This window comes from Cetorhinus maximus, chromosome 17, assembly GCF_964194155.1.
Source record: "Cetorhinus maximus chromosome 17, sCetMax3.hap1.1, whole genome shotgun sequence".
NCBI lineage: Eukaryota > Metazoa > Chordata > Chondrichthyes > Lamniformes > Cetorhinidae > Cetorhinus > Cetorhinus maximus.
This window is the reverse complement of record NC_135895.1, coordinates 9434094-9460786: the sequence shown is the minus strand read 5'-3', so window position 1 is coordinate 9460786 and position 26693 is coordinate 9434094. Positions and strand designations below refer to the sequence as shown.

At 46.2% G+C, this 26693-nt stretch overlaps 1 protein-coding gene across 4 annotated transcripts in view; it reads left to right on the top strand.

Annotated features, from left to right (window-relative positions):
- The window catches only part of adgrl2a (adhesion G protein-coupled receptor L2a), an 865273-nt gene that overhangs the window by 394283 nt on the left and 444297 nt on the right, over nt 1–26693 (top strand). Inside the window, exon 1 of one of the 4 annotated variants that reach the window (XM_078560691.1) lies at nt 5493–5513. The exons of the other annotated variants lie outside the window; for them this stretch is intronic. The gene's annotated coding sequence lies outside the window, so the exon portion shown is untranslated. Of the gene's footprint in view, nt 1–5492; nt 5514–26693 lie in introns of those variants that run through there. 4 annotated transcript variants of the gene reach the window in all.

The following is a 26693-nucleotide window of genomic DNA, read 5'->3' as shown; positions in this document are numbered from 1 at the left end:
TATTCATTCCTAGCTCATGACTAACTACACTTTGCTTCACCAGCCTTGTTAGTGTCAGTGGAATTGCTGTCAGAATGAAGGATAATTAATGACTCGACATGAAACTGCTGTCTGACAGTCGAATTGCATCCTATTACTATGGGCATTTTGTACGAAACTGCTTAAAAAGAAAATCCAAAGGGAATATGAAAAGTGGCTATCACGTTGCATAAATGTTTTTCAAATCTGGGTCGCAGTTCAGGCTTCTCCATTTTGCTGATGCTTTGGTGCACGTTTAGTGCGGTTACTAGCTTTTGTCAAATCACAGAATCTTAACAGCACAGGAGGAAGGCATTTGGTCCATCATATCTGTGCTTAATCTTTCAAAAAGAGCCATCCAATTAATCCTGCACTTTCTTGATAGCTCTGCAGAATTTCCCTTTTCAAGTCTGCGCGCGTGTGTGAATATACGTTCAGACCCTCTCTCATCTCAAACGTGTTTGAGCTTGTCAAAGGTGCACGAGAGTGTTGGATCCCTGCAAGCAAAGTGCCGAAGGGTGAGGGAAGATGCGCGTCCGGAAGCTCTTGACACGAAGAGGGAGCCAACGTGTAAAATGGATCAGGTAGTGGATCAAAAAACTGTGGGACCAGTGAAAAAAGAAAGTACCCGCATTTATATGGCGCCGCGTGCGACCTCGGCTGTCCCAAAGTGCTTTACAGCCACTGAGATGGCTCTTGAAGTACAGCCACTGTTGTTACGCAGGAAACGCGGCAACCAGTTTGCCCACATACAGCAAGGTCCCACAAGCAGCAATGTGACCATGACCAGACATTCTGGTTTTAGTGCTCGTTTGTGAGGATATGGGTAAGCAATAAGTAATAGGATTGTCAGTTGCTTCCAGATAAATCTCCAAAAGCAGTTACGTATATCAATTAGAGTGTATGTAATAATGACTGGGAATAATATTGGTCAACAGCAGTGGTGTTTTGCCCCTCCTCTCTCTATCTCTCTCAACTCTTAGAGAACCTCCTTGCCTTAGTTCAGTATAGTCAATTTTCTCCTTCCCTTCCACATATATTAGGGAGACCCTATAACCCTCCCTTCCCTGCAGCCTCATCCCTCTGGGACATTGCAAGTTGGCTAACTGCAGGTCGGCTAACTACAGCTAACTGTCCGATGGGTGGAGGCCATTCATTGCTGCCTATTTTCTGCCAATGGCTGAAAGTCACAGCAGCTCTCTCGCATTGAAAAAAAAACCCAACAAGGTAGACAATCCGATTTAATTCTTCCAAATCGATACTGGATGCTGTCAGCTAGGTCTAGAGGATGTAGGGTGGGAGGAGGCTTGTTTGGAACGTGAACGGTTACGTTAATCGGTTGGGCTGAACTGTTTCTGTTTCTGAGCTATAATTTCTATGTAACCCTCCAAAACCATTTCCAGGCAGCCTGCGACCACTTCCACCCCACGAATTGCACACGTGAAACAGCCCACGACCAAAGTACGTCCCAGCAAGCGGCATTGGCAGCAAATGAAAGCGCAGCTGAGGTCACCGTGCAATCTCAACTAACCATACAGGAGGTGTCCGAAAGGGAGGTTTTTTTGTTGTTGCCCGTGACAACACTCCACGCTATGACATTGTGTTCGTGTGCAACACTCGCCCTGGAGTACGTCAACTTTATGTAGGTCTTGTCATTAAAAAATAGCAGCATTAGTAGGCCATGTGGCCCGTTGAACTCAGTGAGATAATGCCTGATCTTTACTCACTTTACTTTTGAGAACTATCCCAATATCCCTGTTGTTACCTTCGTGTCCGAAAATCTATCCATCCCTGCCTTGAATGCACTCAATGAACATCCATAGCCCACAGGGACAGAACTCAAAGCTTCACAAATCTGAGTGAAGCCCTTTCTCCCGACCCCTCGTCCTGAGGCTGTGACTCCCAGGGCAGAGTTTTCACCTCGTCGGGCGGGCGAGGTGGTGGGCGGGCAGGCCTGGGAGAGTGGCCGCGCAACGGACCGCCCGCCCGTGATCAGGCCCCGACCCCGCGATTTCACGCTGGCCGATCAGTTAATGGCCAGCCCAGTGGGAAACACGCACTGATATTCTCAGCGCTGCCGGGGTGGCGGGTGGCGGGAGGAGGGCGAGCGTGGATGCGCTCAGTGAAAGCTCTCTGAAGGCACAGAACTTCCTCAGGGAGCTGAAGGTCTTTCACGTTAAAAATAAAGTCTTCAAGAAAAAAGAAAACACGTCCACTGAGGTGAGCCTGACACCTGAGCAGGTACGTGTTGAAAATGAGTTCTAAATGGTTTATTTTATCTTTAATCAACATCGGAAACATGGATGAGGTTTCCTCGAAAATCCAAAGGCCGCTTGGGCCGATTCGCCCAATTAATTAATGAATGGGCTTAACAGGCCTCTTACCGCTGACCGAAATATCGTGCATGCGTGTGATGACGTCGGGAGGCTTGCCTGACATCATCGCACACTACTTTCCTCCTGTTCAGGTCGGGCCTGTGCCCGTCTGACGAGGGAAAAATTCTACCCCTAATTCTAGACTCTCCAGCCGTGGGAAACAGCGTGTTATTCATGACTGGGTGAACTGGATTCCACAGCCGTTCCGATTCTGTGCGGGAAGGCGGTGAACCTCAGCATCACTTATGGGGGAAGGGGTGCGGTGGGCAGCCTGCCTGAGATTCTGCTCCAAATTCCTCTCTTCGGGTGAGTAATCTTCCCCAAGTTTCAGACCACATGGTTATCAACTGGCTATTCCACATGGGAATCATTGATTGTGAGCAACCATTCCAGTAATTCAATCAAACACAACACCTTTAACCTCAACAGTTCCCGTGGATTCTGCACTCAGGTTAATTAGGTTAATAATTTCAGGAGAGGTTTAACATCTCACACAAAAGATGGCACCTCTAACAGTGCAGCACTCCCTCAGTAAGATTTAGGAACAGGAGGAGGCCACTCACCACTTGAGTCTGTTCCGCTAAACAATGGCTAATCTGTGGCCTGACTCCACATGCTCACCTTTGCCCCATATCCCTTATTGCTTTTGGTTGACAAAATCTATCAATTTCAGATTCAAAGTTAACAATTGATCTAGCATCAATTTTCACTTGCAGAAATGTTCCAAACTTCTACCGCTTTGCATGTAGAAGTGATTCCTAATTTCACTGCTGAATGGATAGGCTCTAATTTTTAGACTATGCCCCCTCCACCTGAACTCCTCAACCAGTGGAAATAGTTTCTTTCTATCTACCCTGTCTTTTCACTTTCGAATATCTTGAAAATTTCAATCAGTCACCCTTAATCTTCTAAATTCCATAAAATACAATCTTAATTTGTGTAATCTCTCCCAGTAATTTAATCTTTGGAGTCCAGGTATCATTCTGGTAAATCTACACTGCGCTCCCTTCAATCCCAAGGGATAATTCCTTAAAACGTGGTGTCCAATCCAGCTTGCAGTCCCCCAGGTGTGGTCCAACCATAGCGGAAACCTGACGCCTGCCCACTTGTATTCTATTCCTCGAGATACAAAGCCAGCATTCCATTAGCTTTTTTGATTATTTTCTGTGCTGGTTCATGACTCTTAAATGATCTCTGTATCTGGACTCCCATCCCCATGTCTCTTTGGACTTCCAATTGAGCTGTTCGCCATTTAGGAAGTGCCCCGTTCTATTCTTTCTTCATCCAGATTTGCCTCTTAATTGAAATCCATTTGCTGTAATTTCACTCATTCACTCAATCTATTACTGCACCGAGTGCAATGTTCCCTCGATTTTTTTTTGGGCAGCATAGACGATTTATTCAAGTGCAGGGGCCCCTTTAAATTTTTTTGCATGACCATACATACATGGCAATTTAAAGGGGCAGACTTGTATGCAGCCTGTGGGGGAGCTTCATTGCTGCACAGTCACACAGCTTAGAGGGAACATTGCTGGAGAGCCAAGCCTTGCTTTGATGCTCAAGTCTCAGACGTGGGATTTGAACCCATGACCTTCATACTCTGGCGAGAGTCCTACCAACTGAGCCACGGCTTACCCATCTGGTTGCGGAGCTCTTTAGTCCAATTGCTGGTTGGTGCCAAGTCAGTTAACTTCACAACAGGCGAGAAGTGTTCTCTGGCAAAGTAATGTTCCTTAAAATGTGTCTGATACTAAAGTTCAAACATGCAATACACTGGAGGAAGTAGCTGAAACTTTGATTCAACGAAGTCCCTGTTGGATGCCACGTTGGTTTTTTTTTCATGCCTTTATTTCTTGAACGGCTTTTCTTTCATCTGGAGGCCCTTTTTTTGTCCTCTAACTTATGATTTACTGTCCCCTCCTCACATGATATCTGTATCTAGTCTGGTGTGTGTTCAAACACAATATGTTCTTGGGTATCTTACAGCTGCCAAGTTCTGTAAATGAAAAAATATTGATTATGAGAGAAAGTGTGCGACAGCAAAATGGACCAGAGATGAAAACCATGCACAACAAAACAGCAAATACTGCAGATGATGAATGTTTCAGCTCATGTAATAGATGTTGACGGTTCTAAAGGAAAATATGGGGGTTTTCTCAGCATCAGTGGTAGATTCCCTTTTGAACAGGTGAAAGTGTCAGATTCTGTTTTCTACCTTCTTTTGAGAAACATTCAGCCACTCTTTTTGCCCAGGTGCTTTTTATTCCTCCACACACACACCCCCACCCCGCCTTGACTTACAAAGTGCCCATCATATTGGTGTTTGTGCCTTTGGAATCACAGGTCTGGTGATCTTGCTGAGGGTGCTAGTTTTCAGCTGCCTGCTTTGTGACATTTTTTCAGTTCTGGCAAAAGGTCATCAATCTGAAACATTAACTCTGTTTCCCTCGCCGCACATGCTGCCTCACCTATTGAATGTTTACAGCATTTTCTGTTTGTATCTTAAATAATTATCAAGTCTCCCCGGTAAATAGCAAGGCAAACGCGCTGGACGTGACATTCAAAGGAGTGCTCAAAAAAGATATAAAGGCATTTAAGCTAGAAAGGGGGAGGTAATTGATAAACTAATCAAACTTGGAGAGGATTGCATCCCTAAATATTAATGGAAGTTAGGGAAGAGATAGCAGAGAGACAATTACATATATATAAAAATTCATTGGAAAAGGAAATGGTGTCAGAGGACTGGTGGACAGCTAATGTGGTTCCTATATATAAAAAGGAAGACAGAACAAGTCCAGGGAACTACAGACCAATTAGCTTAACATCAGCATTAGGAAAGAAAATAGAATCGTGACTCAAAGATGTAATAGAATTGTCAGCACAGATTTCAAGAGGGAAAGTTATGCTGGGCCAACCTTGTTGAATTCTTTGAAGGAGTAACTGAAAGGATAGACAGGGGTAATGAAATTGACATGAAATATTTGGATTTCCAGCAAGGCTTCAATAAGATACCAAATAGTACACTCATGGCTAATGTCGGAACATGTGAATTCTAGGAAGAAGTGGCAGAATGAACAGTAAACTGGCTGCAAAACTGAAAGCAGAGAGCAGGAGTTCAAGGTCAGTACTCAGACTGTTGTGTTCCACAGGGATCGATTCTGGGACCACTATTATTCACCATTCACGTAAATGGATAGGAAGCGTAGTTTCAAAATTTACCAATGACCCAATTTAGGAGGACTTCGACAAAATACAGGAAGCTTTACTAAACTTGAAGAATGGGAGGAGTGTATTTTGCAAGTGAACGTCAATGTAGATAAATGCAACGTAACACATTTTGGTAGGACAGATAAGGATGCCACATACACCTCATTCTAAGTACTTTCGATAATGTAGCTTTGTTATCAAGGAGTTGAAAAAAATTACTACCCACTTATTTGTACGTGCTACATGCACTATTATTAAGTAGTTGGGAACTGGGTGCAAAAGCTTTTGTAACCACCTGCATAGTTGCTGGCTGGTGAAATAATGAAAGGGCTGTTTCCCCATTCTCTAGAACTTTCAGCTTAGGTTTTGTTCTATCCCCCACTACCCCCTACCCCCTGCCCCCCGTTCCCCCATCCTCAAAACTCCTTGGAATGGTGTCGTTGGTTTTTTCCGTTGGTCATTCGCTTGTGGCCACATTATGGGCGTGCTTAATGTGCGTGTTGTGGCTCTGTATGTTCCACGGCAACGGCGACACTGGCAGTGTAGTGGCCCACGGCCACTCACACATCTTGCACACCTCTGGAGCGCAGAGTAGAGCCCCAGGAAGTTGACTAGGAGCCTGACAGCTCCAACGTCGAGCACCAGCACTGCATTCTGGATATCCTGGGGCTTGCTGAAGTGCTTAATGCCTCCAGCACTCCCATCGCCTGGAGAGCGATTACTGGATCTGCAGGAAGAAGAGAACCGAGGACGAGAAGCTATTCAGTTATGGAACAGACGTCTGCTACCAGGAGATGAAAGGATTGGGGGTGGGTGTTGGGTGCCAACCTTGCCTTGTTATAGAGCAGTTGGGGAAAACAAAACTTGTTCTGTTTTTGAACAAAGTCAACAGGGTCAATGAACATTTTTGCAGCAGAGACAGATAGATTCTTGACCAACAAGGGAGTCAGAGGTTATGGTGGGTGGGCAAAATGTGGAGTTGAGGGTTACAATCAGATCAGCCCTGGTCTTGTTGAATGGCGGAGCAGGCTCGAGGGGCCGAGTGGCCTACTCCTGCTCCTAATACGTATGTTTGTATGACATTCATTCAGGCACAGGGAGCCACTCTCTATAAACAAAAGGAATTTAAGGCTAATTTTACTAAGATGAGATACGATTTGACCCAAGTGGACTGGGAGCAGCTACTTGCAGATAAAACTGTGTCAGAGCAGTGGGAGGTATTCAAGAAGGAAATATGAGAGTAAAGGGCGAATATATTCCCATAAAGACAAAGGGGGGGAATCAAGTCCAGAGAACCCTGGATGTCAAGGGACATAAAGGTTGGGATTAAGAAAAAAAGAGAAGCTTATGGCAGATAATGAGGGCTCAGTACGGCAGAGTCCCTAGAGAAGCATAAAAAGTGCAGAAAGGAACTTAAAAAGGAAATTAGGAAAGCTTAGAGAGTGTCTGAGAAAGCATCGGTTGGTAGAATAAAGGAAAACCCAAAGGTTTATTTTTAAATATATAAAGAGCAAGAAAATAACTAGGGAAAGAGTAGGGCCAAAACAATAATATTCTGCTGAAGGGTCATGAGGACTCGAAACGTCAACTCTTTTCTTCTCCGCTGATGCTGCCAGACCTGCTGAGTTTTTCCAGGTAATTCTGTTTTTGTTAAAGAGTAGGGCCAATTAGGTCAGAGTGTGTCGACCCGGAAGACATGGGTGCAGTCCTCAATGAATACTTTGCGTCGGTCTTCACAATGGAAAAGGATGATGAAGGTATAGACATCAGGGTGGAGGACTGTGAAATGTTAGAGGAAATTAACATAGAGAGAGAAGAGGTACTAATGGGTTTAGCAGCCTTAGAAGTGGATAAATCTGCAGGCCCAGATGAGATGTATCTCAAGCTGTTGAGGGAGGCAAGGGAAGAAATATCATGGGCCCTGGTGGTAATATTCTACTCCTCTCTGGCCACAGGTGAGGTGCCAGAGGACTGGAGGACTGCTAACGTTGTCCCATTATTAAAAAAGGGAGGAAGGGATAGACCAGGAAATTACAGGCCAGGCAGTCTAACCTCGGTGGTAGGGAAGTTAATAGAAAGAATTCTGAGGGACAGAATATATCTGCACTTGGAGAGACAAGGATAAATCAGGGACAGTCAGCATGGATTTGTTAAGGGAAGGTCGTGTTTGACAAATTTGATCGAATTTTTTGAGGAGGTAACTAGGAGTGTGGATGAAGGTAATGCATTTGATGTGATCTACATTGACTTTAACAAGGCTTTAGATAAGGTCCCTCATGGCAGACTGGTCAAGAAAGTAAGAGCCCATGGGATCCAAGGCAAAGCAGCACGACGGATCCAAAATTGGCTGAGAGGCAGGAAGCAGAGGGTGATGGTAGAGGGATGTTTCTGTGACTGAAAGTCTGTTTCCAGTGGGGTTCCACAGGGCTCAGTGCTGGGGCCCTTGCTGTTTGTGGTGTACATAAATGATTTGGACTTAAACGTACGGGGTGTGATCAAGAAGTTCGCGGATGACACAAAAATTGGTAGGGTGGTAAATAGTGAGGAGGATAGCCGTAAGCTCCAGGAGGATATCAATGGATTGGTCAGGTGGGCAGAGTACTGGCAAATGGAATTCAACCTGGAAAAGTGTGAGGTAATACACTTGTGGAGGGCTAACAAGGCAAGGGATTACACTATGAATGGTAGGACCCTGGAAAGTACTAAAGATCAGAGAGACCTTGGTGTGCATATCCAATAGATCCCTGAAGGTAGCAGGGCAGGTTGATAAGGTGGTTAAGAAGGCATTTGGGATACTTACCTTTATTAGCCGAGGCTTAGAATTCAAGAGCAGAGAGGTTATGCTGGAACTGTATAAAATGCTGGTTAGGCCACAACTGGAGCACTGTGTGCAGTTCTGGTCACCACATTATAGGAAAGATGTGATTGCACTGGAGAGGAAGCAGAGGAGATTTACCAGGATGCTGCCTGGGCTGGAGGGTCTGAGCTATGAGGAAAGATTGGATAAACTGGGGTTGTTTTCCTTGGAGCAGCGAAGGTTGAGAGAAGACCTGATAGAAGTGTATAAGATTATGAGGGGCATAGATAGGGTGGATAGGAGGACACTTTTTCCATTAGTAGAGGGGTCAATAACCAGGAGGCGTAGATTTAAGGTAAGAGGTAGAAGGCTAAGAGGGGAGTTGAGGAGAATTTTTTTTCACCCAGAGGGTGGTGGGAATGGACATGATTGGCCGAATGGCCTCCTTCTGTGCAGTAAACATCTATGAGCCTATGAGTGCAAGCCTTGCGCCATTTTTGAATGACCGAGGAGCTTGGGGAGCCTATAGCCCCTCGTTGCTTTCTCCATGGCAACGTCCTGGACAATCAAAGTTGACTTGCCAACCAATCAGCACCATTTTCTCCTGTGGTATAAATTGTTGTGATCGTTTGAAATTTGGCATTCTTGCATTTGTCCTGATGAGTGCAAGATGACAAGCTTCAGCAACATGTTTCTCTTTTCAGCAATAAAACCTGTTCTCTTTGGTTCTTTGTCACATCACTGGGAATGTAGAAGATTTATTTACATTGTGGTTTCTTATTTTTGGCTGATAAATAACGTGTACTTGTGTATGTTCCTCATTGGGGCTATAAATCTTGGGATGGGAATGCATCTCCTGATATTACATACATTTAAATTGGAAAACTTGCTTCAATATATGTAATTTCGATTAATGTAGTGCTTTCCAGGAAAGTATGTACCACTTAGAGTGGGGTATTCCTGTATCCCCTTGGAAAATAAGGGTCTGAATGAGTTAGAAGAACAGAGGGATCTGAGGGGTACACATCACCAGAAGTAATTACAAAGGCCATTAAAAAATGGGTTTATCTAGCTTCCCCCTTACATATATCTATGGTATTCACCTCAACTACTCCATGTGGTAATGTGTTCCATGTTCTCATCACTCCCTGGGTAAGAAGTTTCTCTTGAATTCCCTTTTCGATTGATTAGTGACTTTCTTACATTTATGGCCCCTAGTTTTGATCTCCCCCACAAGTGGAAACATCTTCACTGGGGTTCCGTTCTAGAGGAATAGAATCGAAAGACAGAGAAGTTTATGCTAAACTTGAATATAACCTTGATTAGACCACCTTGAGAGCGCTGTGAACAGTTTCAGTTTCCATATTATAAAACGGATATAGTGACACTGGAGAAGGTGCAAAAAAGTTATACAAGAATGACACCAAGAGGTTATACTTACCAGGAAAAAATTGGACAGGCCAGGGCTCTTTTCCCTGAAAAAAAAGAAGACTGAAGGGTGACCTGATAGATGTCTTTAAGATTATGAAACAGTTGTCAGGTAGACATAGTGAAGGTGTTTCCACTTGTTGGGGAGATCCAGTCACTAATAAATCCAAAATGGAATTCAAGAGAAACGTCTTACACAGAGAGCTTTGAAAATGTGGAGCACAGTGCTGTAGTGGTATCGTCACTGCACTGGTAATCCAGAGATCCAGTGTTAATGCTCTGGGGATCTGAATTCAATTCCCACCATGGCAATTAAGGATGGGCAAAAAAAATGTTGGCCTAGCCAGTGATGCTCACGTTGAATGAATGAAAAGCAAATGTTACCACATGGAGTAGTGAATAGCAAAGGATCATTTAAGGGCAAAGCTAGATAAAGACGTGTTAGAGGAAAGAATGGAAGTAGTATGTTGACGGAATTATATGATGAAGGATGGGAGGAGGTTCATGTGGAGCATAAACCATAAATCAGGAGGGTCAACATTCTTCTGTGCAGTAAATACAATGTAACTCAGCATAGAGCTCTAGGGAAAAAAAAATCAGCCAGGGTTTGCCTGCTGCTGATCTCTGCCCTGTTGGGAATGGAGGTCAGATAAGAATGGAACTGGTCTCAGTTGCGACAAAGCCCAGGGTCAACGGCGCACTGGGCCGAATTTTACCTCAAGTGAGGAATTTCCACCGCCAGGGTTAAAAGCAGATCCCAAGAGTGCGCGTGGTGGCGGGTGGGACAGCGGGCGATTTTACCAGTGGCAACCAATTGAGAGGCTGCCAGCGGGACCACAGTCCCACTCAGGTAGGCCCAGCCTGCCTCTCAGAGCTCCCGGCCCAATCAGAGGGCTGGAGCTCAACATCCTCAGCAGCGCCACCCAGTGAGGTGGTCAACTGCTGAGGCTGCGGGAAGAAGGAGAGGGCACCTCCATGTTGAGATGCCCTGGAAGGGTGGGTTAATTTTCTTTTCAAATGTGCTGAAGCCACGGAGGCGAGCCCCGGTGATCAGAGGGGTCAACCCTCCAGCAGCTGTGCCTGAGATGCAGGGATGTCCGGTGCCACCGAGGGGGTCCCTCCATTTCAGGGCCATGGAGCAGGCTGTACTTTCAGGAACTTAAAGCCAATAGCACTCATGCCTATTAGATTCCGTCCCGATGACTGACTTAAAACACTCAGGATCGTTTAATCCTTAAATGTCACGTTTTTTTTTTCATTTCACTTCAACTCTGCTGTTCTGAATTCTGTTGTATTGATGATAAAGGGCAGTGAGGCTGAAGATGGCCCGAGTTGTCCTTGCAGTCTCACCGTTGTTATGGCAACCGTCCTCAGTTGGGTGACAAGATATTGCTTAGATGGTGCCACCTCACCCGGGTTGTCACGTCAAAAACTCCTTCTTTATTAAGCTTTCTTTTCAACCAGAAGGCAGAGCAATTTCAAACCATTTATTCCTAATACCGCCACTCGTGACCATCTCTGCAGGCATTACGCATCAGTGATCTTTTTGCTGCTCAATAAAATATCAGGCAGCAGGCGTAGCCTATCGATTTATCATGCAGTCAGCTCGAATCTCTGGAGCTTCTCAAATCTTTTTCTGTTTGTTCCCTGGAAGTGGGTAAGGATGTGGACATGACCACTTCCATCGCTGCTTCCCACCCACCCACCTGAGCAGTTGTTATAAATGCATGGGCCTCTTCAAAGGTCTTCTTTGTGATCTACTTTGTCCATTCTGCTTCTGGATGCCCATCTTGTGCTTTGGGAGCGAATATAAGTTGGATTTGAATTAAGCTTCCGTAAGCCCGTCCTCGATCGCTAGTAAGCCTTAGACAGAGAAAGTTCCTTCTTCACCTTTCTGCTTCTTGGCCAAGCTTGCTTTGAGAGGTTGATCGCATCCGGCCTGGCCTAACTGAAAATGTGGTGGAACCAAATGTTTTAACAGTAACAAGTTGCATGTATCTCCGAACCGGATGTTGATGTTGGGATACAGTTCATCGGATGTGGCCGATTTGGCATTTCATAAATCATTCTGGGTCAGGGTCCCAGTGTAAAAACAAACAGAAGTAGCTTTTGGGAAAATGGAATGGGCCGACACAGAATTCTGTGCACATACAGATAGCTAGATAAGAAAGGACCAAGGTTTGTCTTCTGCCATCCTAGGTGTTGCAATGGAGTTGTTTAGTGAAGTGATCAAGCTCTGCCGATGACCATAAGACCATAAGACATAGGAGCAGAAATTAGGCCATTCGGCCCATCGAGTCTGCTCCGCCATTCAATCATGGCTGATAAGTTTCTCAACCCCATTCTCCCGCCTTCTCCCCGTAACCTTTGATCCCCTTACCAATCAAAAACCGATGAGTCTATAAGACCCAGACATGATGAGTGGAAATCCCCGGTGATGAAGAGCTTTGAGAACTGTAGGTCCAAAGTTACAAGTCCCTCCCAAGCATGCGACACTTCCCACATGTCATGTCTGAAATTAACTCATATCCTGTATCTCAAAATGTTATTTTCTGAAACAAATCTATCTAATTTGCATTTGAATGATTCAGTCCCAACAACTTCCATCTAGGCCTCTCTAGGGAGTTTGTTCCGTAGATTGATCACTCGCTCATTGGAATAATAATGACTTTGTAGATTAGTTTTGCATTTTGTTTCCTCAGGTTCCACTGTCTACATTAGTTAGTCTACATTATCTGGTCCACTGGTAGTGCCCTTGATTAAGGTGAGGTGGATTTTCGGCTTGCCTGATAGGCCAAGCAGCTCCGCTGGAAAATTTTCGGCCATTCTGCCCTCAACCAGTGAGTCATGGCAGCACATTAATCAAGTTTCAATCAGTGAAGGAGACATCAATCTCCCTCAGTGATGGATGTACTGAATTAGCTCTTGCCAATATTGTTAGCCCATTTACAGTTGTGTGTCTACAACGACCACAGATCTCAGTCGAGTTCACTCATCGTAATGAATAATGCACAGGGAAGGCTGTCTAAAGAGACCACTTGATTTTCAATCTCTCGATAAATGGATCGCTCGGAGATGAACCTGACCTGAGGAGACGGCCTGTCTATGAAGACGAGGTGAAGCCCCTCAGTCCCGAAAGTGGGCACTTTAGGCGGCCTTCATATTAACCTGCCTGCGCTGTCCAGACTCGGTGTCTGGCTGCAGACTTCAAATCGGTCCAGTAATAAAGTGCAAACAATGGATGTGGCTCCAAGAGAGACTAAAGGGACGAATTTCCACTCCCTAAAAGCTTATTGGAAAATGGGGTTAATTTTCATCTGTCATTCAGGTACTGCTTTTTAATTCAATGACCCACACTTGACACTTACCCAGTTTAGTCAAAAAATGTCGATGACCAGCAGTTTGAAATATTTTGATTTGAATGTATGGTTATCGAGCTATCGAGCAGACTCCCAGTTCACCATAAATCAGTAATGTTGTACTTTTTCTGCATGGGGATTCTTACACATACTCGCTCCCAAACACTTAGGGGTAGAATTTTGTCTTGATCAGTGGAGCAAAATGTGCCGGCATGGGATTGATCACCTGTTATAAGCAGTAATTGATATTTAATTCTATAGACTTCAAGGGAAAACTAAGTCCCATGGCCCTGCATACAATGGGCAGTCGATCTAATGCCACCTGTATTGCACCATTGGTTGAGACAAATTCCTGCTCTTTACTCACATTCAAGTGGCAAGTAACATTTGCGCCACACAAGTGTCAGGCAATGACCATCTCCAACAAGAGAGAATCCAACAATCTCCACTTGACATTCAATGATGTTACCATCACTGAATCCCCCACAACTAACATGATGGGGGAGGGGTTACCATTGACCAGAAACTAAACTGGACCAGCCATACGAATACTGTGGCCACAAGAGCAGGTAAGAGGCTGGGAATTCTATGGAGAGTATCTCACCGCCTGACTCCCCAAAGCCTGTCCACCATCTACAACGGACAAGTCAGGAGTGTGATGGAATACTTTCCATTTGCCTGGATGAGTGCAGCTCCAACAACACCCAAGAAGCTCAACAACAACCAGGACAAAGCAGCCTGTTTGATTGGCACCCCATCCACCTCCTTCAATATTCACTCCCTCCAGCATAGATGCACAGTGGCAGCAGTGTGCACCATCTACAAGATGCACATCAGCAATTCATCTAGGCTCCTTCGACAGCACCTTCCAAACCTGTGACCACTGCCATCTCGATGGACAGGGGCAGCAGATGCATGGGAACACCACCACCTGCAAGTTCCCCTCCAAGCCACTCACCATCCTGACTTGGAAATATACTGCTGTTCCTTCACTGTCACTGAGTCAAAAATCCTGGAACTTCCTCCCTAACAGCACTGTGGGTGTACCTACACCACATGGACTGCAGTGGTTCAAGGAGGCAGCTCACCACCACCTTCTCAAGGGCAACCAGAGATGAACAATAATGCTGGCCTAGCCAGCGATGCCCACATCCTGTGAAATAATAATTTTAAAAATGCACTGTTGCTCTCTCCCACTCCCATTCTCATATACACACTTACACCCACCTCCACAACATCTCTGGTTGACTGGTTTTATCACGTGACCTTCTGTCTCCAACCATCCCACCCCCAAGTTGCAATCGTTGGTTATCTAACCTTGGTGTGCTCTGCCTTCCTATGGCTGACTGAGAAAGCATTCAGAATCATCCTTGGCTGATTGTTAACCAACAATCATCTAATCAAACAATCTTTTTCCTATCTCCCATATTTTCTCTAGCGATAAGCAAAGTAGTTCCAAAGAGCCTGGAAAAAGGCTCTATTTTTTTTTTTCTTTGGATGTCCCCTAAGTTTTTTATCCAGGGTCATTCCCAACAGGATCTTGGAGTTTAATCTTCAATCTCTGGAGACTCCAGGGCAATCCTGGAGGGTTGGCAACTCCAACACACACCCCCACCTCTGTACACACAAGCTCTGAACTCATGTACCTGATCATGCACACACTCACACTGTCCTCGATATACTTGTATACACACATATCCAGTCCCTTTTCTGCCTCTCTCAGAGAGTAAGCCGCTTTGTCCCAGTGTGCTGCCTCTTCCCTTTAAACTGTTTTCAAATATTCATCACCTTATTTGAGCGTGGTAATGCCCTGATGTGTTATTTTGCTGCTGAGGCTAGGTCCCTTTAAAAGCTTAGCTTAACCCCTCCGTGTTTGAAGGGGGGGTATGGTGGTGGCGGAGTGGGGGTGGAGGGGGTGGGGGGAAGCCGTCTGAATCAGTCCCGGGGTCAATTAGAGGCTAATAGCTGTCGACTGGCAGCTTCTCTGTATCACTGTCTTCCCCAATGGTATCTCAGTTATCACTTTGGATTAGTACACAGTTCAGAAATGGGAGGAACTGAGTGCCCTTGTCTTTTTGAAGACAGTTCAGTTGTGATTTGTTGGGTCTAATGCCGGGGGAGTTCGGGGGGTTGGGGGGGGGAGGGGGAGGGGATGACGGAAGCTGTCACGGTTTATAGAAATAGATAGTCGCAGCCCCTCATTGAGCAATGACAAATGCTTAATGCCACAAACCGGGGCTTGTTATGGGTGACTTTGACTGCAAGCGAGACGTCTCTGACATCAAGCTCGTTCCGTCATCCTTGGGTAAGCCTGGGCCGCACGCCAAGTAAATTTCACAATGCAGATCCCAGAGAGATTGCTTTAACCGGCTGCCAACCGGTTATACAGCCCGCGGCCACCACACTGGCTTTGAGCAGAAAGCTGCCCGGCTTCAGGGGCTGCCCGCCCAGTAACCCGGGTCATGGTGAAAAAGACTTGCGTTTATGTAGCGCCTCTAAAGGCAGCGAGGAGCTTCAAAGGACTAGAATATAAAAGCAGGGATGTGCTGCTGAGGCTTTATAAGGCTCTGGTCGGACCACATTTAGAATATTGTGAGCAATTTTGGGCCCCATATCTCAGGAAGGATGTGCTGGGCCCTGGAGAGGGTCCAGAGGAGGCTCACGAGAACGATCCCAGGAATGAAAGGCTTAGCATATGAGGAACGTTTGAGGACTCTGGGTCTATACTCGATGGAGTTTAGAAGGATGAGGGGGGATCTGATTGAAACTTACAGAATACTGAAAGGCCTGAATAGAGTGGACGTGGGGAAGATGTTTCCATTAGTAGGAGAGACTAGGACCCGAGGGCACAGCCTCAGAGTAAAGGGAAGACCTTTAAGAACAGAGATGAGGAGAAACTTCTTTAGCCAGAGAGTGGTGAATCTATGGAATTCATTGCCACGGAAGGCTGTGGAGGCCAGGTCATTGAGTGTATTTAAGGCTGAGATAGATAGGTTCTTGATTGGTAAGGGCATCAAAGGTTATGGGGAGAAGGCGGGAGAATGGGGTTGAGAAACTTATCAGCCATGATTGAATGGTGGAGCAGACTCGATGGGCCGAATGGCCTAATTTCTGCTCCTATGTCTTATGGAATTTCAGGCCAACTTGAAGCACAGACACTGTTGTGATGTAGAAAACAGGGCAATCAATTTGCACGCAGCCAGCTCCTACAAACAGCGAATGACACTGAGGGGCCATTGTGTAGCCGACGCTTGTGTTTTGCCATGTGTAGGGGCTGCCAGCTCAATCAAAGTGGCGCTCTGTGCAACAGCCCAGGGGGCCTGTCGGAGCCAAAGGCTCCATGTCGCAGTGATGAGCCACAGGGATAAGAGGCTGCTGTCCTGTCCATGAATAGAGCAGCAGGGCTGTTTCCCCTTCAGTCTGGCTTCCTGGCTTTGGGCGTCCCTGATTTACAACTTCTTCGCAGACAACCAAGGTCGCCTCCATGTTGAGGTGTCCTTGCCTGCCTTGGCAACGCCCATCTCTCCGGGCGGGGTTGCCGGCTTGGCATTGCTCCAGCGCCACTGATTGGGCCGCGTCCCGCTAAAGACGGCGAAGCAGGGGCCACCACTCGGAAGGTTGCACTGGTGGGCTCAGGGCACCCATAGGGGCTTGATATTGGGGTCGCCGGAAAAACCAGTCGCCTTGCCTGAAGAACGAGAAGTGATCTTATTGAAACGTGTAAGATTCTGAGAGGATGTTTCCTCTTGTGGGGAAATCTAGAACGAGGGGGCACATTTTAGAAATAAGGGATTTCCCATTTAAGATGGAGATGAGGAGGAATTTCTTCTCTCAGAAGATCATTAGTCTTTAGGACTCTCTTCCACAGAGAGCAGTGAAAGTTGGGTCATTGAATGTACTCAAGGCTGAGTTAGACAGATTTTCGGTTGAGAAGGGAGTCGAGGGTTATGGGGGGCGCAGGCAGGAAAGTGGAGTTAAGGCCACAATCAGATCAGCCATGACCTTGTTGAATGACAGAACGGGCTCTTGGGCTGAATGGCCTGCTCCTGTTTCTATTTCTCATGACCTTATGACCTCTGGCTCCTTCATTTGGTGCACTATCACCTTAATAAAGACAATTGATGTAAACATGGCTGGATGATCCTGCAAACACTGACCTCCAGTGTGATAGCTTTTTAAAAGCATTTGGAAGCTATCTTGCCTCCTAGTTGTGCGTGCTGGGCGACAGAAGTAAAATTCTTTAACAATCAGCCATGTGAAGTGCCATTATTCTTCCCTTGTCCAGCTCTAAGTGGTTGGTTTCCGTGATAATATTCAGCGAGCATCAAGCATTCATACCACAATCAAATTGTCTGCACAAAATGGTTCATCTCATCAACCCATCTTACTGTTATATATTTGCCACTGACTGCAATGGATCCACACATTTATTCATTTCAATACCAGCAAAAGACTAAGAATCATGGTTAAGCCACTTTAGTAAGTACAACTTGCTTTTTCAGTTTCTGTTTCAGGATCCAGTCCTCGGTCAGCCTGCACTGGTTCCCTGCCTTTAAAGAAAGGGGGTGGGGGGTGCGGGTGGTGAGGTTGCAGGGGGTGTCACTCGATGGCGATCAGGAGCATTGACCCCCCCTCAACCTCAACCCCTTGTTTCTTTTCTTGTCCTGACCTGGGGTCCCAGGGCCCAGTTGTAATTCCCATCCTGCTGCCTGTGACTGGGAATCGAGACTAGAATGACGACTTGCATTTATATAGCACCTTTGCCCTCGGCAAACATCCCAAAGCACTTATCAGACAGACAGAAGTTGATTCCGAGCCATAATAAAGAGATATTAAGACAGGTGACCAAAAGCTTGGTCAAAGAGGTAAGTCTCGATGAAGAGAGGGAGTAAAGAAAGGAGAGGTTTCAGGAGGAAATGTCGAGGCTCAGGGCCTTGGCAGCTGAAGGCAAGGCTGACAATGAGCGGGGAGTTACAAGAGGCAAGAATGTGGTGGAAGGCAGAGTTCCTGGAGGGTGATACCTCTGGAGCAGGCTGGAGATACTATGTAATGTGAGGCCTTGGAGGGATTTGAATACCAGAATGAGAAGGTCAGAATCAAAACATTGATGGACTGGGCGACAATCTAGGCCAGCGAGCTAGAGGAGCGATGAGCAAGGAGGACTTGATGTGAGTTAGGATACAGGCAGCAGAACTCTGGATGTTTTTGGAGCACGGAAGATGAGAGACGGGCCAGGAGAGCACTGGAAGAGTGGAATCGAACAGAAAATGCCAGAAATAATCAGCAGGTCAGGAGAGAGAAACAGGGTTAGCTTCAGATCGATGACCATTCATCAGAACTGGGAAAGGTTTTGTATTGGAATAGCGGAGACTAATGGTATCAAGGACATGGATGTGAGTTGCCGTCTGGCTGTAAACCCATTGCTGCCAAACAACCCTGTAGTTAAGAAAAAAGCGACATTAGAGATTTGTGAAGAAGGTAGGCTACTGCTAGATCCGAATGATTTAGTCGGCAAGGGAATGAGGCTGTGCCAATAAGCGCAGATGTCCAAACACAGAGCATCCTATTAGTTTGCTTTTCATCCAAGAACTTGTGGGGGACGGGAGGAGAATGCACTTTACACAAACTGCAAATCTTCCCCTCCGTCTAGCCACTTTCTTCAATTTTAAGGCCTCACTGCTAAAATCTTTGGTTAAAATGTGGAAAGTTTAAACTCCAGGTTGTAATAACGCTTATTGTACTAATTACGCAGCCTATGTTTGGGACCTTGAGTCCAACCACCCCAAGTTCACATCTCTAGCAGTAGGAAGTGGGGTCAATTTACCTCTTCTTAATATGATGCCAGAAGTAGCACCTTGTAGGAATCTAAGTAGGAGCAGGAGTAGGCCATTCGGCCCCTCGCGCCTGCTTAGCCAGCTAATGAGATCATGTCTGATCAGATTGAGACCGTAATGCTGCTTTCCTGCCTGTCCCCCATAACCCTTGACCCCCTTGTCACTCAAAATCTGCCTAACTCAGCTTTGAATCTATTCAATAACCCAACCTCCACCGCTCTCTGGGGAAGAGAATTCCAGACACTCGATGCCCTCTTAGAGAAGAAGTTCCTCCTCATCTCCATCTTAAGTAGGAGACCCCTTAACATAGAAACATATGGGCAGAATTTTGCCCTAGGTTGGCGGGCGGGCAGCCGAACTCCGCCGCCGAAGAGGACCCCGCCGCCATTTTGAGTGGGCGGGCCAATTAAGGCCCGCCCAGCGGCCTGGCCGACGGGAAGCACTATGTGCTTCCTGTGTGGGAGGGGAGGGATTCCCCATCTGTCAATGTGCGCTCTTTCGTGCAAGCGCACATCTCCCTGAGACTAAGTGCTGTCTCAGGGAGATCAGTGAAAGTTTTACAAACTTAAAAAATAGAAAAAAATAAAAAATTATTAACATATCCTCCTCATATGACAATGTCACACGAGATGGGACATTTTAATAAATATCACATAAAATTTATTAAACATTTTTAAAGCGGACATGAAACCTCATCCCGCCAGTGGATGAGGTTTTATGTTTTTTCAGAAGTCCGCTGGGGCTCCTGGCCTGCCCGCCAGCCTTAAGGTTGGACGGGCAGGGCCTTTAACTACCTTAATCATCCTGTCAATGGCCTCAATTGGCCATTGACAGGTCGACGGGCGGACAGCTGATTTCGCTGTCCGCCCACCTTCCTCAATATTTAAATGGGGCGGGATGACGTCGGGGGTTCCTCCCAATGTCATCCCATGTCATTATCACGTTGGCGAGCGGGCCCCACCCCCAACTCGCCGACGGGAAAATTCAGGCCATAGAAAATAGGAGCAGGAGCAGATCATTCAGCCCTTCGAGCCTGCTCCACCATATGATCATGGCTGACCCTCTATCTCAATGCCATACTCCAGCTCTCTCTCTCCACACCCCTTGATACGTTGAGAGTCCAGAAATCTATTTCCTTCTTAAATACATTCAGTGACTTGGCCTGCACAGCCTTCTGTGGTAGAGAATTCCACAGGTTCACCACCCTCTGAGTGAAGAAGTTTCTCCTCATCTCAGTCCTAAATGGCCCACCCCATACCCTGAGAGTGTGACCTCTTGTTCTAGACCCCTCAGACAAAGGAAACATCATCCCTGCGTCCAGTCTGTCCATGCCTGCCAGAATTTTATGCATTTGAGTGAGGTCTCCTCTCGTTCTTCTAAACACCAGTGAATACAGGCCTAGTCGATCCAATCTCTCCTCAGACAAAAATCCTGCCATCCCAGGAATCAATCTGGTAAACCTTCGCTGCACTCCCTCTATGGAAAAAATATAGGTAAGGAGACCAAAACTGTACACAATACTCCAGATGTGGTCTCACCAAGGCCCTGTACAGCTGCAGTAAGACAGCCTTGTACTCAAGTCCTCTCGCAATGAAGGCCAACATACCATTTGACTTCTTAACTGCTTGCTGCACCACAAGCTTACTTTCAGTGACTGGTGTACAAGGACACCGAGGTCCCTTTGTACATCAACATTTCCCAATCTATCACCATTTAAATAATACTCTGCCATTCTGTTTTTCCTACTGAAGTGGATAACTTCACACTTATCCACGTTATACTGCATCTGCCATGTATTTGACCACTCACTCAACTTGTCTAAATCGCCTTGAAACCTCTTAACATCTTCCTCACCATCCACATTCCCATCTAGTTTTGCGTTGTCAGCAAACTTGGAAATATTACATTTGGTTCCCTCATAAAATCATTGATATATATTGTGAATAGCTGGGGCCCAAGCACTGATCCCTGCAGTACTGCACTAGTCACCATCTGCCACTCTGAAAAAGACCCATTTATTCCTACTCTCTGTTTCCTGTCTGTTAAGCAATTCTCAATCCATACAAATACATGAGCCCCATTCCCATGTGCTTTAATTTTGCAAACTAACATTGTATGTGGGACTTTATCAAAATTTGAAACTGTGCCCCCTAGTTCTGGATCCCACCATGAGAGGGATTTATCCTGTCAAGCCTCCTCAAGACCTTAAATTTTTCAACAAGATACTCCAATGAGTATGGGCCCAACCTCACCCCACTCCCTCCCCTCCCCCCCACAACCATTGCTAATTCAACACAGGCCAAGGATGGAAATCTGGGACAAAGACAGAAAATGCTGGAAAGACTCAGCAGGTCTAGCAGCATCTGGGGAGAGAGAAACACAGTTAACATTTCGAGTCCGTATGACCTTCTTCAGAGTCATGTGGACTCGAAACGTTAACTCTGTTTCTTGCTCCAAGAGCCTGTCAGACCTGCTGAGTTTTTCCAGCATTTTCTGTTTTTGTTTCAGTTTTCCAGCATCCGCGGTATTTTGCTTTTATCTTAATGGAAAACTGGGACCTCCTGGGTAGTGTGATGCGGTGGAGAATGATTCCAACTTTGTTGCTGTGGCTATAAACCTGAGAGAAGTATGCTACCCAATGCTCCCCCTGTCTACCCACCCGCTTCATAGAACCTGCCCCTTCAGACGAGGCAGTGGAGCTGAAAATTGCCGCTTTGGTGAATTTATGTTATGTGTAGCTGAGCTGTCAAAGGACAAGGTTGTATGACTGACATGCAACAAAGTAAAAAAAAAGGCAGCCCTTTAAGAAATGGCGGATGCCAACCAGCCCAGCCCTGTACTTATTTAATTCCAGTGTTGAATTGATTTAGGTTTGGAAGTCCATCATGACCTTATGTATTCTCATCTTTCCCTTTGATTTATTATGAGGGTAATAAATATTGGTGACGGTATTGATAGGAATTTTCAATATGTTATACAGAGGACCAGATGTTGAGTTCACTGAGTGAGAGGGGTTGTGCTTATGGTGTGTGAATCATGCAGGGGTGCGGAGAGGGGCATATGCATCAACTTTGTACCTCTCTGATGGGCAGCATAAAGAAGTGTTGGTTTACAAGAAAATAGAAAGATTTGCGTTCATATAGTGCCTTTCACAACCTCAGGACATCCCAAAGCTCTCTGAAGTATTGCAATGGAGGAAACGTGGCGGACAATTGTGCACAGCAAGATCCCACAAACAGCAATGCAATAATGGTCAGATCATCTGTTTTAATAATCTTGGGTGGAGGGAAAAGCTCTGGCCAGGACACCAGGGAGAACTCACCTGCTCATCTTCAAAATAGCATCAAGGGATCTGTTATGTCCATCCAAGAGGTTGGATGGGGTCTTAAATTACCCCACCCAACAGACAGCACCTCTGTCACTGCAGCACTCCCTTAGTACCGCACTGAAGTGTCAGCCAAGATTTTGAGCTCAAGTCTCTGGGGTGGGACTCAAGCCCACAACTTTTTGACTAAGAGGTGTGAGTGCTGCCCACTGCTGCAAAACCGACATCAAAGCAGCTGTCATGGCACTCAGGGGCTGGGTCTAATAGTAACCGTGAAAGGGCATCAGTCCCAGGCTGTAGCGGGAGATTAAAACCAAACAGTGAAACAATCACTGATACAATCAGGCGGGGGGAGAAAACAGCGTCCTTGAGTTCATTATTGGCTAATTAGTCTGTGAAAAATCCAGTGAGAAATGTTGAACTCTTGCACTCTTGAGGAGAGGTTCTGCACCACAGACTCTCTTCAATACTCCACACCATGCGATGAGCCAAATGCTGGCTGCCTCAAATGCTGGATGACTTGGGACTCCTTCACTTTAAGGGATTGTGACAAATTCATGCAGTGTCCCCATCAATAGCAATTGACTGCTAATTGATGTGTCTATTTATAGCAATTATTACATCCTTCATTTGCACTAAAGGGAGCAGTGAAGCAAAGCTACACCTTGGTGTATGTGGTGAATTAATTTGCGCACAATGAATATATTGGAGAGCATGATTCTAACAGCTGCTCGTCTTCTCAAATGCAGGAGGTTGACTCCCAAGTTCTTGCCCATGATCTCCATGGTCTTAGTTTCCAACCTCCCCTTCCCCACTACCTCCTCCCTGTAGGTGGGGAATGGTTTCAGGTGGTAGAAACGCCCCCTCCCCTGCTGCATCACCTCACCCAATTTCACATGAGTGAAGCTTGGGAGTCACACTATGCCTTCAATGCTGGGAGGGTAATTTAAAAAAATATATATACTCTTTCATGTGTTGTGACATCACTTTGTTGCTCATCCCTAATTTCCCTTGAACTGAAAGGCTTGCTAGGCCATTTCAACTAAGAGTCAACCACATTGCTGTGGGTCTGGAGTCACATGGAGGCCAGACCAGATAAGGACGACAGATTTCCTTCCTTCCTTAAAGGGCATTAGTGATTAGTACAGCAATGATAATAATTTCATGGACTAGGTTTATAGTCCAGATTTATTCATTGAATTCAAATTGCACCAGCTCCCATTGTGGGATTTGAACCCATGTTCCCCCAGGGAATTAGCCTGGGCCTCTGGATTACCCTGATATTACCACAACTCCACCATCTCCCCTCCCAAGCCCAGGGCTGGCCTCTCCTAACACCCACTATCCAGCCCTTTACAGCTGCAGTCAATGGGCAGTTTTCAGCTCATTTTACTCTCCCTGGTCCAGGGAACATGGGCAGATCTTATAAATACTGTCTCAACACAGCAACCAACACCAGGAGGAATTGAACTTTGAGATCTACTGGTCGATGTAGTTTAGTACAACCCTTTATCCAACTATGTTGTAACCTTTGTTAAGTGAGGGGGTTCCTGTGGTGCTGTGGTAGTGTCCCTACTTCTGAACCAAAAGCTCTGGGTTTGGAATCCCACTCCGGGACTTGATGACCAAGGAAGATGCGTTCAACAGGTTGAATATCAACCTGCAAATCCTTCCAACATGCCCTACGGCAGGTGGTAAGAGAGGGAGAATCTCCAGGTCAGCCATGCTTGATGAGGAGTGGTGGCCCTCAAGCTATAGCCTCCGCCTTCAGGGTAGAGGCCTGTTCCAGGGAAAGCAAGCTGTGGAAAACAGACATAAGCATGTGTTTTGGCTGCTTCATGTGTCTCGGGATGCGGGAAGCCTTCGTTAAATGGCATTGGGACCATTTCTCCCTCTGATCCTCCATCTGTTTCTGAGTGTCCTGTGATCTGATTTTTTTTTATCTTGTGTGATCCGGAATGCACTGCCTGAAGAGCCAGTGGAAGCAAAGTTAGCAAGAACTTTCCAAAAGGAATTGGATGAAGACTTGAAGGGAAATAATTTACAAGGTTATGGAGAAGTAGCAGGAAATAGGGACTAATTGGATAGCTTTTCAAAGAGCTGACACAGGCCCAATTTAGCGGAGGTGATGGCCTAGTGGTATTGTCGCTGGACTAGTTATCTAGGGACCCAGGGTAATGCTTTGGGGATGTGGGTTCGAATCCTGCCAGGGTATGGTGGAATGTGAATTCAATAAAAATCTGGAATTCAAAGTCTGACGATGACCATGAAACCATTGTTGTAAAAACCCATCTGGTTCATTAATGCCCTTTAGGGAAGGAAATATGCCAACCTTACCTGGTCTGGCCTACATGTGACTCTGGAGCCACAGCAATGTGGTTGACTCTCTGAAATGGCCTAGCAAGCCACTCAGTTGTATCAAACTGCTACAAAGTCACAAAAAAGGAATGAAACCAAATGGGCCACCCAGCATTGGCCTAGGTACTGGAAACGACAACAGCAATCTCAACCCTGCAAAGTCCTCGTTACTAACATCTGGGAGCTAGTGCCAAAATTGGGAGAGCTGTCTCACAACAGCCTGACATAGTCATCCTCACGGAATGACACCACCATCACTATCTCCCTGGATGTGTTGTGTCCCAGCAGAGATGGCAGTATAGTGGTATACAGTCAGGAGGAAGTTGCTCTGGGAATCCTTAACATTGACTGTGGACTGCATGAAGTCTCATGGCATCAGGCCAAACATGGGCAAGGAAACTGGTTGATTACCACATACTACCCTCCCTCAGCTGATGAATCAGTGTATCTCCATGTTGAACACCACTTGGAGGAAGCACCGAGGGTGCAGAATGTACTCTGGGTGGGGGAACTTCAGAGTCCATCACCAAGAGTGGCTCAGTCGCACCACTACTGGCTGAGTCTTGAATGACATAGCTGCTAGACTGGTCCTGCAGCAGGTGGCGAGGGAACCAACAAGAGGGAAGAACACCAAACCGCCTGCCGCAGATGCATGTCCATGACAGTATTGGTAGGAGTGACCACTGCACAGTTGTTGTGGAGACAAAGTCCCCCCTTCACATTGAGGATACCCTCCAAGGCATTACCACCATGTTAAATGGGATAAATTTCAAACAGATCTAGCAACTCAAGACTGGGCATCCATGATGTGCTATGGGCCATCAGCAGAATTGTACTCAACCACAATCTGTAACCTCATGGCCCAGCATATCCCCCACTCTACCATTACCATCAAGCCAGGGAATCAAACTTGGTTCAATGAAAATTGTAGGAAGGCATGCCAGGAGCAGCATCAGACATACTTAAAAATGAAGTGTCAACCTGGTGAAGCTATAACTCAGGACTGCTTGCATGCCAAACAGCAGAAGCAGCAAGTGAACAGACAGAGCTAAGCGATCTCACAACCACCGGAACAGATCTAAGCTCTGCAGTCCTGTCACATCCAGTCGTAAATGGTGGTGGGCAATTAAACAACTCACTGGAGGAGGAGGCTCCACAAATATCCCCATCCTCAATGATAGAGGAGCCCAGCACATCAGTGCAAAAGATAAGGCTAAAAGCATTTGCTACCATCTTCAGACCAGAAGTGCCGAGTGGATGATCCATCTCGCCCTCCTGTGGATGTCCCCAGCATCACAGATACCAGTCTTCAGCCAAACCAATTCACTCCATGTGATATCAAGAAATGGCTGAAAGAACTGGATACTGCAAAGGCTATGGGCCCTGACAATATTCCACAATAGTACTAAAGACTTGTGCTCCAGAACTTGCCACGCCCCTAGCCAAGCTGTTTCAGTACAACTACAACACTGGCATCTACCTGGCAATGTGGAAAGTTGCCCAAGTATGTCCTGTCACAAAAAGGAGGACAAATAGAACCCGGCCAATTACCGCCCCATCAGTCTACTCTCGATCATCAGTAAAGTATGGGAAGGGGTCATCAACAGTGCTATCAAGCGGCACTTGCTTAGCAATAACTTGCTCACTGATGCTCAGTTTGGGTTCTGCCAGGGTCACTCAGCTCCTGACCTCATTACAGCCTTGGTTCAGCCACGGAGCTGAACTCCTGGGGTGAGGTGAGAGTGACTGCTTTTGTCATCAAGGCTGCATTTGACCGAGTGTGGCATCAAGGAGCCCCAGCAAAACTGGAGTCAATGGGAATCAGGGGGAAAGCGTTCCACTGGTTGGAGTCATACCTAGCGTAAATTAAGATGGTTGTGGTCTTTGGAGGTCAGACATCTCAGCTCCAGGACATCACTGTAGGAGTTCCCCAGGGTAGTGTCCTCAGTCCAACCATCTTCAGCTGCATCATCAATGACCCTCCTTCCATCA